Genomic DNA, 14,198 nt, shown 5'->3' on the forward strand with positions numbered 1-14,198 from the left:
ATCTGTCTACGTCAAACTAACACATTCCATCCCTTCTACACAAACACCAAATAGTCAACACTAAAAGGAAAATAAAATGGGGTAATTCTCTTTTGGAATGCCATCTTTCGGCATTTCTCTCCCGAAATGTCTCAGGGTCTTTTGGCAAAGGGAGTTTGTTCCAAAAGGCTGGCACTGTGGTATCCTAGTCTGGGATTGCAACAGTTGTCTATAGCATTCTTCCTCATTTCCTGTTGGGAACAGCTGTGAGAGGCTGTTTATTAAATAACTGTTCCAATTCTACAGCTCCCTCCCCACCCCACCTCTAGGAAACCATTTGGCATTTCAAGGTTGGATACCATGAAGGCTGTCCATTGATACGTTAACAGAAAAATCTGAGTTTACTTGAAAGGAAAAGATAATTTGTTTCTGTTATCCTAAATTATTATGAGCATTGTTAAAAAGGTAAGTATGGACCTTCAAATGATATAATAATTTACAACAACGCTTCAACTTTCTCGGTAAGAAATTTTTACTCTTATTTCTTAGGGCCAATGCACACTTGAATACAGGGGAGCCAGATAAATGGAGACTGAAAGATAGAAGAGACAGTGACATTTGCCTTCTTCCCTTTTCAGAGAAACAACACCTAAGAAATGTGGAACAAACCTAGGATCGAATCTGATGCCACAAATAACTCAACCAAGTGTCTCTCTAGAGACACAGGCAAATTTGCACATTGCTTTATGAAGGCTTTTATCTATAAATGTGAGAGTCCATTTGAAAATGGTCTCTAATTGCTCAGGGAACATGGCTGAAGCCATTTTCTCTAAAACATCCCCTGCACAGAATCCGCAAGGAGCTCCATTTTGAATTTTGAATTAAACTTAAAATTTTGAATCAGAATCTTCTTCTCAATGGGGCTAATGTCCTCAAAAGGCACACTGATCAGTCTCGTCGTTTCGTACATGTTATATGTGCTCTTCATGAGTTTTCTTGTAAAAGAGCTTGGAGATAGATGGAGGGAAAAGCAAACAAGGAAGAGATGGAATTGAAAGCAATAAAACTAACATTGTAGTTTAAATCATGTTGTATCACTATAACATGTGAATATGTGAAGTCGCTCGGTCGTGTCTGACTCTTTGCGACCCCATGGACTGTAGCCTACCAGGCTTCTCTGTCCATGGGATTTTCCAGGCAAGAATACTGGAGTGGGTTACCATTTCCTTCTCCAGGGGATCTTCCCAACCCAGGGATTGAACCCGGGTCTTCCACATTGGAGGCAGGCACTTTAACCTCTGAGCCACCAGGGAAGCCTTATTTCATAGCCTGAGAACAGTGCCTGGCATACAGTGGCCACTAAGTTTGTTGACTGAATGAATGAGATTCTCAAACAATCAATAATTAGAGATCAGTTTAGTTTTGTCTAACATCCAATGGAGAGAAATCTTGGAGAGAAGAATGAGCTCTGATGTAGAAATCTTGCATTCTGAAAAAGGGAAAAGTTCTTGATGTTTAAATGTTACTCAATATTCTAAAGAGGTGGAGAAAATTTGGAAAGCTGTTTTTTGGAATTCAACAAAAATTTTTCACTACATGTTCATGTGACTGCCTTGCTAATTTTAAAATATTAATTTAGGGTGAAATACCAAATTACTGTCCCTTTCATGTCCATAACAGGAATAGTCTATTGAAATATGCCCAGATGTCTTTTGCATCTTCTTCAAAGCAACCTGAGTAAATGCTTGGCTCAGCAGGTAACCAGGCAGAGTTCTGGGCTCTGACTCACCTGCTATCCCCTTTCCACCCCAAAATTTCAGATCAGTCCAAAGAGAGCCAGAAAAATGTTAGTGGAATACATAATGAATGAAGCTTTCCAGGGTTGTAGGGAAACCCAGCCACTCCCTCTCTGAGCCCATCCCAAATGCTCATGCAGCAGCTGATAGCAGCAGGGCAACAGGTGATGTGAAGGGAGGGCCAAGGAGGTCAAAGCAAGACCAGATCATGAACCCATAAACCCAGCATCATCAGCAAACAGCCCCCACTTCCTCTTCCACTAACCACATAGCTCTATCAGGCAATTGGGTTTCCCTGGAGGTTTTGCAGAGGTGTCCTAGTGGTGACTACTGCTCTTTGTTATATGCAAGGATGACTGCAGTTTTACTCAGGTGCAGTGGCCAGTCCTTCTCGCAAAACACTATTCTGCACTCAAATACTCATTCACCCTCTTCTTCCTCATTCCATTTGTTAATAGCCCTTAAGCCCTCTTGCATATTTCTCATGGTGGATGGTAGCATGTTTAACTTGTTTGATAAGCTGGTTTGTTTCATTCCAAAGGAATTTTTATCTTCTCATCATCGTATGATGTTGGGAGGTGACCCAGTAACACAGGGTATGCCTGCTATTCTCTTTCAGTGACAACCTTTTACCCTGGTGATACATAATAAATGGATTTTATGGACTCAAATAACGTGTCTTTGCATCTGGTCCCATAGGAATATGTTCATCCATTTTTCGCACATACCCCATGTATGTATTTAACTCCACATATGTATCAGTTCAGTTCAGTTCAGTCACTCAGTCATGTCTGACTCTTTGCAGCCCCATGAATCACAGCACACCAGGCCTCCCTGTCCATCACCAACTCCTGGAGTTCACTCAAACGCATGTCCATTGAGTTGGTGATGCCATCCAACCATCTCATCCTCTGTCGTCCCCTTCTCCTCCTGTCCCCAATCCCTCCCAGCATCAGGGTCTTTTCCAATGAGTCAGCTCTTCTCATGAGGCAGCCAAAGTGTTGGAGTTTCAGCTTCAGCATCATTCTTTCCAATGAACACCCAGGACTGATCTCCTTTAGGACGGACTGGTTGGATATGCATAGATTCTAAATATTCCATTTTGCAGTGTTGAGAAAGGCAGCTGTTCTCTTCATTTCATAAGAACATAAAAAGAACGGTACTCTGAAAACAATTCATAATTCATTAACACCAATGTTAGGACTTTGAGCATGCTTCTAAAGGAATTTCTGTGGGATACTGTAACTCTTTTCCAGAACATCAGTGACAAATGGTTGGGCCACCTTCGTATCATCCAGAAGCACAATGGAGCCTTTAGAGTCTGCTTATTCTCTACCTGTACCTCTTCTTGGGGCAATAAGTTCAAAATTTTATTACTAGTTGTGTGAAGGGAGCGCCCTATAATTTTTTTCAAGTGCATCTCTTAATGCCTTGAAAAACTACCAAGACAAGTGGTTCTTAAAGTTATTCAAAGAATCCTAGGGCTTCCTGAGATCATATAAAGGGAATTCATGGGGTGAAAACACTTTTTATAATATTACGAAGACATTATTTGTCTTTTTCATTGTGTTAACATTTGTACCAGTGATTCAAAATTGGTGGCGGGTAAAACTATAAAACTGCTGGTACTTTCATGCAAATCTTGGTATTAACACCAAATGGTGATAGTAGTTTTCTTTTTTCCATTGCCACACAGATTCAGTTAAGAAAAAGTACTCATTTCATGTAATAATGCCCTTGATGGATCAGTCAAAACTATTAACATTATTAAATCTCAACTTTTGAATAAATAGCAGCTATGTGACAAAATGGGAAATAAGCATAAAGCAATTATGCTACATGCCAAAATATTATGGCTGTTTGAAAGGAAAGCATTTGGAGATTGTTTGTGGTGCAAGCTGAACTAGCCATTCATTTCATGAAACACTATTTTTATATGAAAAAAACTATGGTTATTCAGGCTTTCGTATTTGATCAGACATTTTCTCAAAAGTGAATGAAGTAAGCATGTCACTAAAAGAATACAACTGAAAAAAATTATTACCAGTAGTAAAATTTGAGATTTCAAATGAAAATTAAAATAAAATTTTTAAATTTAAAAGCACTGCTTTCCTATCATGACATTTAGTTTAAGAACTTCCTAATAAATACTTTTCTGATGATATCAATTATGAGGTCAATGAATGTAGTTCTTAAATACTGTATAATGAAATACATAAGCATTTGGAAGAGCTGCAATAGGTTAAATTTTGACCCCACAACTTTTGGCCCCTCGTGTCACATGATTTTTGTTATAATACATGACAAAAAGGAGTTTGCAGATGTAACTAAGGTTCGTGATTAGTTGATTTTAAGACACACTGAATATCCTGGATTATGTAGATGAATCCAAATTGCAGAAGCCCTTAAGAAAAAGAACAAACAGGAGAGCTTTAAAGAATGAAAAGAACTCAACCTGCTTTACCTATCTTGAAGACAAAGGGTATCACATAGAAAGTGTAGGAAGAGAATGAACTCTGTGAATGCTTTGAATGAGATTGGAAGTAAATTCTTCCTCAGAGTCACCCCTAAGCAATGCATATGACTCTTACCTTGATTTTGGCCTTCTCAGACCTAAGCAGAGAACCCAGTTGAGACACAGTATCTGGACTTCTGATCCTTGGAAACTGTGAGAAATGGGTGTTGCATTAAGCCTCTTAATTTGTGGAAATTGCTTGTTGCAGCAATAGAAAACTAATATACTCCGTGAACCAAATATTTTCCAAATGACCAATATATGATGCTTCTTATCTATAGCTTAATATATGGCTTGAGCAATATCAATCATTTTCTAGGCAAATATTGCTTTTGTCTTCTTCTCCTATTTGTCTACTCACTGAACTCTAGTTACACATATATTCACTGTACTACATGAACTTTTCTCATATATATGTCGTTGACTCAAATACCTATTTCCTCATGGATTTCCTTCTCCTATATGTATTTTCCATCTTTTTGAGTTTTCATTCTTAATTCTATAAACTTTATTCTAATTTTTCTTTCAGCTCCCTAATTTTTTCTTATGTCTAATCATTGTTGAACCCATCTAATGATTTTTAAATTTTAGTTAATATTTTAATGATATAATTTACTTTTGTTTAAGTGTCTTCTAAAATTCTAAGTTTATCTTGTGATATTAAGTGAACATAAAATTTAATCTTCATGTCTGGAAGATATATATACATCATATATACATACACACACACACATATATACACATACATTTTATATATATATATGAAATTGTGGAGAGAGAATCTGGAGCTCTGGATAATATTTATCTATTACCTAGGCTAAAACCAGGAGTACTTTCAATCCCAGAGTCATCTTAATCCAACACATGACTAAAATGCTCCAAGGATGGATTCAGTTCAGTTCAGTCACTCAGTCGTGTCCAACTTTTTGCAACCCCATGAATCACAGCACGCCAGGCCTCCCTGTCCATCACCAACTCCCAGAGTTCACTCAGACTCACATCCATCGAGTCAGTGATGCCATCCAGCCATCTCATCCTCTGTCGTCCCCTTCTCCTCCTGCCCCCAATCCCTCCCAGCATCAGAGTCTTTTCCAATGAGTCAACTCTTCGCATGAGGTGGCCAAAGTATTGAAGTTTCAGCTTTAGCATCATTCCTTCCAAAGAATACCCAGGACTGATCTCCTTTAGAAAGGATTGGTTGGATCTCCTTGCAGTCCAAGGGACTCTCAAGAGTCTTCTCCAACACCACAGTTCAAAAGCATCAATTCTTCAGCGCTCAGCCTTCTTCACAGTCCAAGTCTCACATCCATACATGACCACTGGAAAAACCATAGCCTTGACGAGACGTACCTTAGTTGGCAAAGTAATGCCTCTGCTTTTGAATATGCTATCTAGGTTGGTCATAACTTTTCTTCCAAGGAGTAAGCATCTTTTAAGGACGGATTACAAACTCTGTAAGGTTGATATACTCATTATCTCCTTCGTCCACAGCTATAATCGTTTGGAGGTACCAATCTAAAACTTGAGAGATTTACCAGTATCCTTCCCTCCTTGGAGGGAACATTGAACTCCAACATTTCCCTTAGTTCTCTCAGCCTGCCAAAGACTTTGCTTAACTTTTCATCCTCTCAGCTGACTCTTCCAGAGCCGGAAGATGCATTAATGTTAAAGCATGCCCAAATGCCAAGATTACTTCACTGGGTTTCCTTAACTTTGTTTCTATAATTTAGAATGACTTCAGCAGTTCTCTAGTGTTTTCAAAAATGTTTCTCATATTATATCCAGTTTTAGTAATTATTTATTAAGAATATCTTTTAAAAAAAAATTTTGGCCATGCCATGGGGCATGTGGGATCTTAATTCCCTTGGACTCATGACCCCTGAGTTGGAATTATGGAGTCTTAACCACTGGACTGATGAGGAAGTCCCATAGTAATTAATTTTAGTATAATAATTGACCCAAATTGCTAGCCCTACTTTACTATAAGCAAATCCTTATCCCTTATAGGTTATTACAAAGAAGTGAATATAAGGGGAAAGATATGGGGAAAACGTATGTATAACTGAATCACTTTCAGGTGCTGTACACCTGAAACTAATACAACATTGTAAGTCAAATATACTTAAATAAAATCAATGAACAATCTTTGCTGGTAGCTTTTAAGGTTTTCTAATTTTCCTTGATATTCTGTAGTTTCTCTACGATGTATTTAAGTATCGGTTTGCTTTTATTTATCCAGCTTCATCGCCATTGCTCTTTTTTCAGTCTGCATCTGGTGTTTGTTTTCAATTCCTAAACTCTCTACTTTCGTATTTTTGAATATTATTTGTTCCTACTATCTCTAGTCTTTCTTTTTGGGAATTTCTATTAGACATTTGTCAGAACCTCTGCATCTGCTCCCTGTACCTTTTAACTTTTCTTCCAAATGCTCTACTCATTTTTCTTGATCTAGGATATTTTCAGTGGTTTACTCAAAATTATTTTTCAATCCACTAATCTCTCCTCTGGTATTTATAATTTAGTGTTTATCTTGTATGTTGTGTTTATTTTTACCACTCATTTTTCATCTTTGAGAATTTATAGTTTTCCCTCTCAAAAGAGCCTGTTCGCCTTCATAATTTCCTATTATTGTTCTATGAATTATTTTCTTTTCCTTATACGTGAACATCTTAAACATGTACATTTAAAAAGTTTTATTTTTCTGTTTTCATGTTGAGAAATAACTAAATATTTATTAGACCTGTCTTACAAATACTTCCCGTCCTTCCCCACAGTCTGAAGATGTATCCTAAAGTTATTGCATAGTTAGTCTCTGCTGAGACCATCTTGAATTCACTACTTGTATTGATTCTTACTGAGTTAGTAATACAAGAGATTTATCTCACTCCAAAACATGATGTAAGTAGGGGTTCTTACTTGTTATAGTTGAGTCTATTTCCATCATATTTAGAAAAACATCCTAATTTTGCACCATATAATTGGACAGGAGCCAAAGTTTCACATAGAGCTGGGATTTCTTGCAAACAGTACATTTTCATCTTCCACGAGGTACAAAGTTTGCTATCCAATCTTCTGTTCCTACTCGGGTGTTTGAACCCTACTTCTTTCATCTGATTGTATAACCTTCTGGGACACATTCTTCAAATCCTACTTACTTTTTATGTCCAAAATCTCCTTCATTTCTGATACCTAGAGAATTTACTTCTTGATTTAAAAACTGGCTGGGTATTTTTAAAGAGGTATTTTGAATCTATTACTCTGTATTTCTGCGTGTTTGAAATTTGGAGTGTGCTCAGGAGGGCACTTACAGCATTTGTTCAGTCTACCATCTTGAAAGGGATACTTTTTAAAACTCTAAATGTAGTAAGTGGGGAAAACCACTAGACCATTCAGGTATGACCTAAATCAAATCCCTTATGACTATACAGTGGAAATGAGAAATAGATTTAAGGGACTAGATCTGATAGACAGAGTGCCTGATTAACTATGGACGGAGGTTCAAGACATTGTACAACAGACAGGGATCATGACCATCCTCAAGAAAAAGAAATGCAAAAAAGCAAAGTGGCTGTATCAGGAGGCCTTACACATAGCTGTGAAAAGAAGAGAAGTGAAAAGCAAAGGAGGAAAGGAAAGATATATCCATTTGAATGCAGAGTTCCAAAGAATAGCAAAGATTGATAAGAAAGCCTTCCTCAGTGATAAATGCAAAGAAATAGAGGAAAACAATAGAATGGGAAAGACTAGCTCCTGCTAAGTCACTTCAGTCGTGTCCAACTCTGTGCGACCCCAGAGACGGCAGCCCACCAGACTCCCCCGTCCCTAGGATTCTCCAGGCAAGAACACTGGAGTGGGTTGTCATTTCCTTCTCCAATGCACGAAAGTGAAAAGTGAAAGTGAAGTCGCTCAGTCCTGTCCGACCCTCAGCGACCCCATGGACTGCAGCCTACCAGGCTTCTCCATCCATGGGATTTTCCAGGCAAGAGTACTGGAGTGGGGTGCCATTGCCTTCTTTGGGAAAGACTAGAGATCTCTTCAAAAAATTAGAGATACGAAGGGAACATTTCATGCAAAGATGGTCTGGATAAAGGACAGAAATGGTATGGACCTAACAGAAGCAGAAGATATTAAGAAGAGGTGGCAAGAATACACAGAAAAACTGTACAAAAAAGATCTTCATGACCCAGATAATCATGATGATGTGATCCCTCACATTCACCTAGAGCCAGACATCCTGGAATTTGAAGTTAAGTCAGCCTTAAGAAGATCACTAAAAACAAAGCTAGTGGAGGTGATGGAATTCCAGTTGAGCTATTTCAAATCCTGAAAGATGATGCTGTGAAAGTGCTACACCCAATATGCCAGCAAATTTGGAAAACTCAGCAGTGGCCACAGGACTGGAAAAGGTCAGTTTTCATTCCAATCACAAAGAAAGACAATGCCAAAGAATGCTCAAACTACTGCACAATTGCATGCATCTCACATGCTAGTAAAGTAATGCTCAAAATTCTCCAAGCCAGGCTTCAGCAATATGTGAACCGTGAACTTCCAGATGTTCAAGCTGGTTTTAGAAAATGCAGAGGAACCAGAGATCAAATTGCCAACATCCGCTGGATCATTGAAAAGCAAGAGAGTTCCAGAAAAACATTTATTTCTGCTTTATTGATTATACCAAAACCTTTGACTATGTGGATCACAATAAACTGTGGAAAATTTTGAAAGAGATAGGAATACCAGACCACCTTACCTGCCTTTTGAGAAACCTATATTCAGGTCAGGAAGCAACAGTTAGAACTAGACATGGAACAACAACAGACTGGTTCAAAATAGGAAAAGGAGTACGTCAAGGCTGTATATTGTTACCCTGCTTATTTAACTTCTATGCAGAGTACATCATGAGAAATGCTGGTCTGGAAGAAGCACAAGCTGGAATCAAGATTGCTGGAAGAAATATCAATAACCTCAGATATGCAGATGACACCACCCTTATGGCAGAAAGTAAAGAACTAAAGAGCCTCTTGATGAAAGTAAAAGAGGAGAGTGAAAAGCTGGCTTAAAGCTCAACATTCAGAAAACGAAGATCATGGCATCTGGTCCCATCACTTAATGGCAAATAATGGGGAAACAGTGGAAACAGTGGCTGACTTTATTTTGGGGGGCTCCAAAATCACTGCAGATGGTGACTGTAGCCATGAAATTAAAAGATGCTTACTCCTTGGAAGGAAAGTTATGACCACCCAAGACAGCATATTTAAAAGCAGAGATATTACTTTGCCAACAAAGGTCAGTCTAGTCAAGGCTATGGTTTTTCTAGTAGTTATGTGTGGATGTGAGAGTTGGACTATAAAGAAAGCTGAGCACCAAAGAATTGATGCTTTTGAACTGTGGTGTTGGAGAAGACTCTTGAGAGTCCCTTTGATTGCAAGGATCTCCTTTTGATCCGAAAGGAGATCAGTCCTGGGTGTTCATTGGAAGGACTGACGTTGAAGCTGAAACTCCATTATTTGGCCACCTGATGGGAAGAGCTGACTCATTTGAAAAGACCCTGATGCTGGGAAAGATTGAGGGCAGGAGAATGGGACGACAGAGGATGAGATGGTTGGATGGCATCACCAACACCATGGACATGGATTTAGGTAGACTCCAGTGGTTGGTGATGGACAGGGAGGCCTGGTGTGCTGCTCTTCAGGGGGTTGCAAAGAGTTGGACATGACTGAGAGACTGAACTGAACTAAACGGAACTGAAATTCAATCACATTTGTCAAGAAGGATATTCTGATGCATCTGCCAGCAACGGATTGTAAAAATTCTAAGTCCTATGTTTTTTCCTGAGAAAGTAAATAAGTATTTTAGATCAATATCCTGAACTCAGGCTCAGACTATATATTTTTTTTTCCTAATTGAAATGTAGCTGATTTACAATGTTGAGTTCTAGCTGGAGAGAAAGGCTTGGGTAAAGGCAAGGAACTCCATGCTAGTGGGTGTGTGAGTGCTAAGTCGCTTCAGTCATATTGGATTCTGGACTGTCCATGGGATTCTCCAGGCAAGAATACTGGAGTGGATTGCCATGCTCTTCTCAGGGGATCTTCCAGACACAGGCACTGAAACCACGTCTCATATGTCCTCTGCATCGGCAAGCAGACTCTTTACCACTAGCAGCACTTGGGAAGCCCGTGCCAGTGGGTATCAGACCTCAATTCCAGAACTCTGTGGATATCGTCTCATATGGTAAGGTGTCCATAATTCGACTATATGAAGGCTTTTCAGAAGATTATTCTGGATTATGCAGGTGGGCCTAAATATGTCATGTGTTTTCATAAGAGAAAGATAGAGGGAAATTAGGTACACACAGAGGGGAAGGAAATGAGAAGACTAAGGCATGAGACAGTCACGAGCCAAGAAAAGCTGGAAAAGCAAGAGATGGATATGCCCTGTGTGTGTGTGTGTGTGTGTGTGTGTGTGTGTGTGTGTGTCTGTTGCTTAGTTGTGTCTGACTCTTTGCAACCCCATAGACTGTAGCCCACCAGGCCCCTCCATCCATGGGATTCTCCAGGCAAGAGTACTGCAGTGGGCTGCCATTTCCTTCTCCATAGATATGCCCTGAGAGCCTTCCAAAGCTGTGTGGCCCTGATGGAAACTTCATCATCAAGGTTTTCAACCTTTTTAACTTTTAGCCTTCAGAAATGTGAGAGAATACATTTCTGTCACTTGAAGCCACCAAGGTTGTACTAATTGGTTAGAACAGCCACAGAAAACAAGTACATTCCCGAAACATTTGTGGACGTGAAATGCTGATGTTAATGGCCAACAATGAATAAATACACAGCTCTTTCCCTGGGAATTTTTACTTTACTAGCCCCTTGTCAAAAGAAATATCCTGACAATAAAATCTTAGGCATTTACAGACAGCCATGGCTCAAGTGGTAAAGAATCCGCCTGCAATGCAACAGACAGGGTTCCAGTCCCTGGACTGGGAGGAGGAAATGGCACCCCACTCCAGTATTCTTGCCTGGAAATCCCATGGACAGAGGAGCGTGGTGGGCTACAGTCCTTGGGGTCACACAGACAGACATGAATGAGCATCCATGCACAGGCAGGTCTGGTCATGAAGGCTAACATTTTGAGAATGTCAGCTTTCGGGTAGTGCTTACAGTGGTGGTACCAGTGTTCCAGAGTGCCCGTGATGTCTGGGCTGGTTATTCAAATCTTCAGAAGATCAATACCAACCATAATTGATGGAATTTTGGATGCTGAGAGAACAGGAGAGTTAGAGGGAACAGATTAAGTTCCTTCATTTGCTTCCTTCTTTTATTCATTCATGCATTTATCCAAGCAACAAAGAAGCCAATACCCTTTGATGTAGGAGATCGTCAGACATTGAGATTAACGAGTAAGGGCTTTGGGTGACACAGGCTGGGCTTCCACTCCTGTCTCCCTACTATGCTGAGATGACCTTGAGACTTAGGTATTAGACCTGGCAAAGCCTTCATTTATTTAAAAAAAAAAAAAAGGGAGGGATAATAATGTCTACCTTTCAGAGAGTTTACAAGGACTAGATGAGAAGCTTATGCAAAGGATTGGAGGTGTTTTCGGGGCACACTAAAAACTCAGTGCATGCATGTAGGTGCAGTCGCTCAGTCATGGCTGACTCTTAGCAGCCCCATGGACTGTAGCCCAGTCTCCTGTAGCCACACTCCTCTGTCCATGGGATTTCCCAGGCAAGAATGCCAGGCTAAGTCGCCATTTCCTCCTCCAGGGGATTTTCTCAACCCAGGGATCAAACTCACGTCTCCTTTTTCTCCTGCATTGGCAGGCAGATTCTTTACCAATGAGTCATCTGGGAAGCCACTACTCAGTAATGTCCAGGTAGCACTATAGAGTACCTCCACTTGTCGAGTTGTGGCTCTATTTACTTCTTAGCTGATTTATCAGACATTGCAGTTGCCTCCTCCCCGGAAGGATTTTTTGCCAGAGATATATGTGAGACATGAGAACTTTTAAATTACAATGAAGTTATGAAGTGTAAGCTATGCTGTGTATGCAACCCACTTTGGGAGCACACGGAGGAAAAGACCCATCCACACGAGCAAAGAATGGAGACAGGGAGAGGAGGATCTGGAATGGCTTCAAGGAGACAGTGACTTTTGAAGATAGATCTAGAAGACTGTGAAAGACTCGATCTTGTGGAAGAGAAAAAAACCACGTGTTCTTAAAGATCTGTCATTACAGATTTTATGTCTATACTCATTTGCATAGATTTATGTTTTGGAGCAAGGCTATCTTTTTTGCTTTTCATTTGTATTTTCTTCCTTCTGGATGATAAGTTGAGACAATAACCTACATCTTCTTGAAATAAAATTGTTAATTCTTGCCAAACTTTTCTTCTGTAGTGTGAAGAATACCTAATCAGATTTCTCTGTGAATATTAAATACAATTTTACTTTATATGTATGTTTATAAATACATATAAACATCAAGCAGTGCCTGAAGCCAATAGCTGCTCAATAAATTTTTCTTATAATTCTCATCTCTTCTGTTTACCTCTTTTGCCTTTGCCTCTATACTGTAGAGGCAGTTGGTTATATATATTAAAAAAAAAAATAGTGGATTGGATTTCATGGTCTGGAACTTGAGGGCAACTTGACTTCCAAATTACTGTGTCTCCCAGAGATCCTAGCACATACAGAGGGCTCCATGGGTGGTCAGCGATGGAAAGGGGAGAGAGAAGGAGCAGAGGAAGGACAGAGATGAAGAAAGCAAGAATGGTCCACATACTACTTTATGAACCCTGTGGTTCATAAAGCTATGGTTTTTCCAGTAGTCATGTATGGATGTGAGAGTTGGATCATAAAGAAAGCTGAGCACTGAAGAATTGATGCTTTTGAACTGTGGTGTTGGAGAAGACTCTTGAGAGTCCCTTGGAGTGCAAGGAGATCAAACCAGTCCATCTTAAAGGAAATCAGTCCTGAATATTCATTGGAAGCACTGGTGCTGAAGCTGAAGCTCCACTACCTTGACCTCCTGAGGTGAAGAACTAACTCCTTGGAAAAGACTGCGATGCTGGGAAAAATTGAAGGCAGGAGGAGAAAGGGACAACAGAGGATGAGATGGCTGGATGGCATCACCAACTCGATGGACATGAGTTTGAGTAAGCGTAAGTTGATGATGGACAGGGAGGCCCGGCATGCTACAGTTCATGGGGTCACAAAGAGTCGGACATGGCTGAGCAACTGAACTGAACTGTGCCCTGAAGAGTTATCTCCTTCTCCCCAAAGGAAAGGGCAAAATAACTTAGTTTTGTGGAATTAAGGTTTTGGTTTGGTTTTGTTTTTGTTTTCCTGTGAGACTTGCGCTTTTCTGACTAGGGTGTTTTTGCGTGTGTGCGTTATTTTATTTAATCCTCACAACATGCCCAAAGTCCCAGAGGTTGAAATCCCAGTCTGATTCCAGAGTCTTCTCTTTCCATGGCGTCATCCTGACCATAAGATACTGCTATTTCTCTAGCAAGAAAACAGAACTATCAGAGAAAAGATCTGATTACTTGTCCAAGATCAGTTACTAACTGTGTGATCTCAGATTGTTTACAGACTATTGCCTGCTGGTCCTCCGTTTCCTCTTTTGTGTAATAGCAATAATGCTTGCCATTTCTAACTTCTGCAAGATTGCTGTAAGGGTCTCATAATATGAGTGTGTAAAGGAAAATAACCTTTGATAATTGTAAAGCTATAAACATGTGAAAACCTGTTAGTGACATTCATGCAAAGTGTCTATAACTGATACCAGATCCTTCACTGAGTAAGGAAGAAAGGGTGGAACAAGGAGAACAGAACAGAGTCAAATATTCAGGCACAGAGATAAAAGGGCATAAGAACCTGCTGGGGACACTTGAAGGTCTTTCTTTGCTACTT

The sequence above is a fragment of the Ovis aries genome, chromosome 12 (assembly GCF_016772045.2).
Source record: "Ovis aries strain OAR_USU_Benz2616 breed Rambouillet chromosome 12, ARS-UI_Ramb_v3.0, whole genome shotgun sequence".
NCBI classification, from domain to species: domain Eukaryota; kingdom Metazoa; phylum Chordata; class Mammalia; order Artiodactyla; family Bovidae; genus Ovis; species Ovis aries.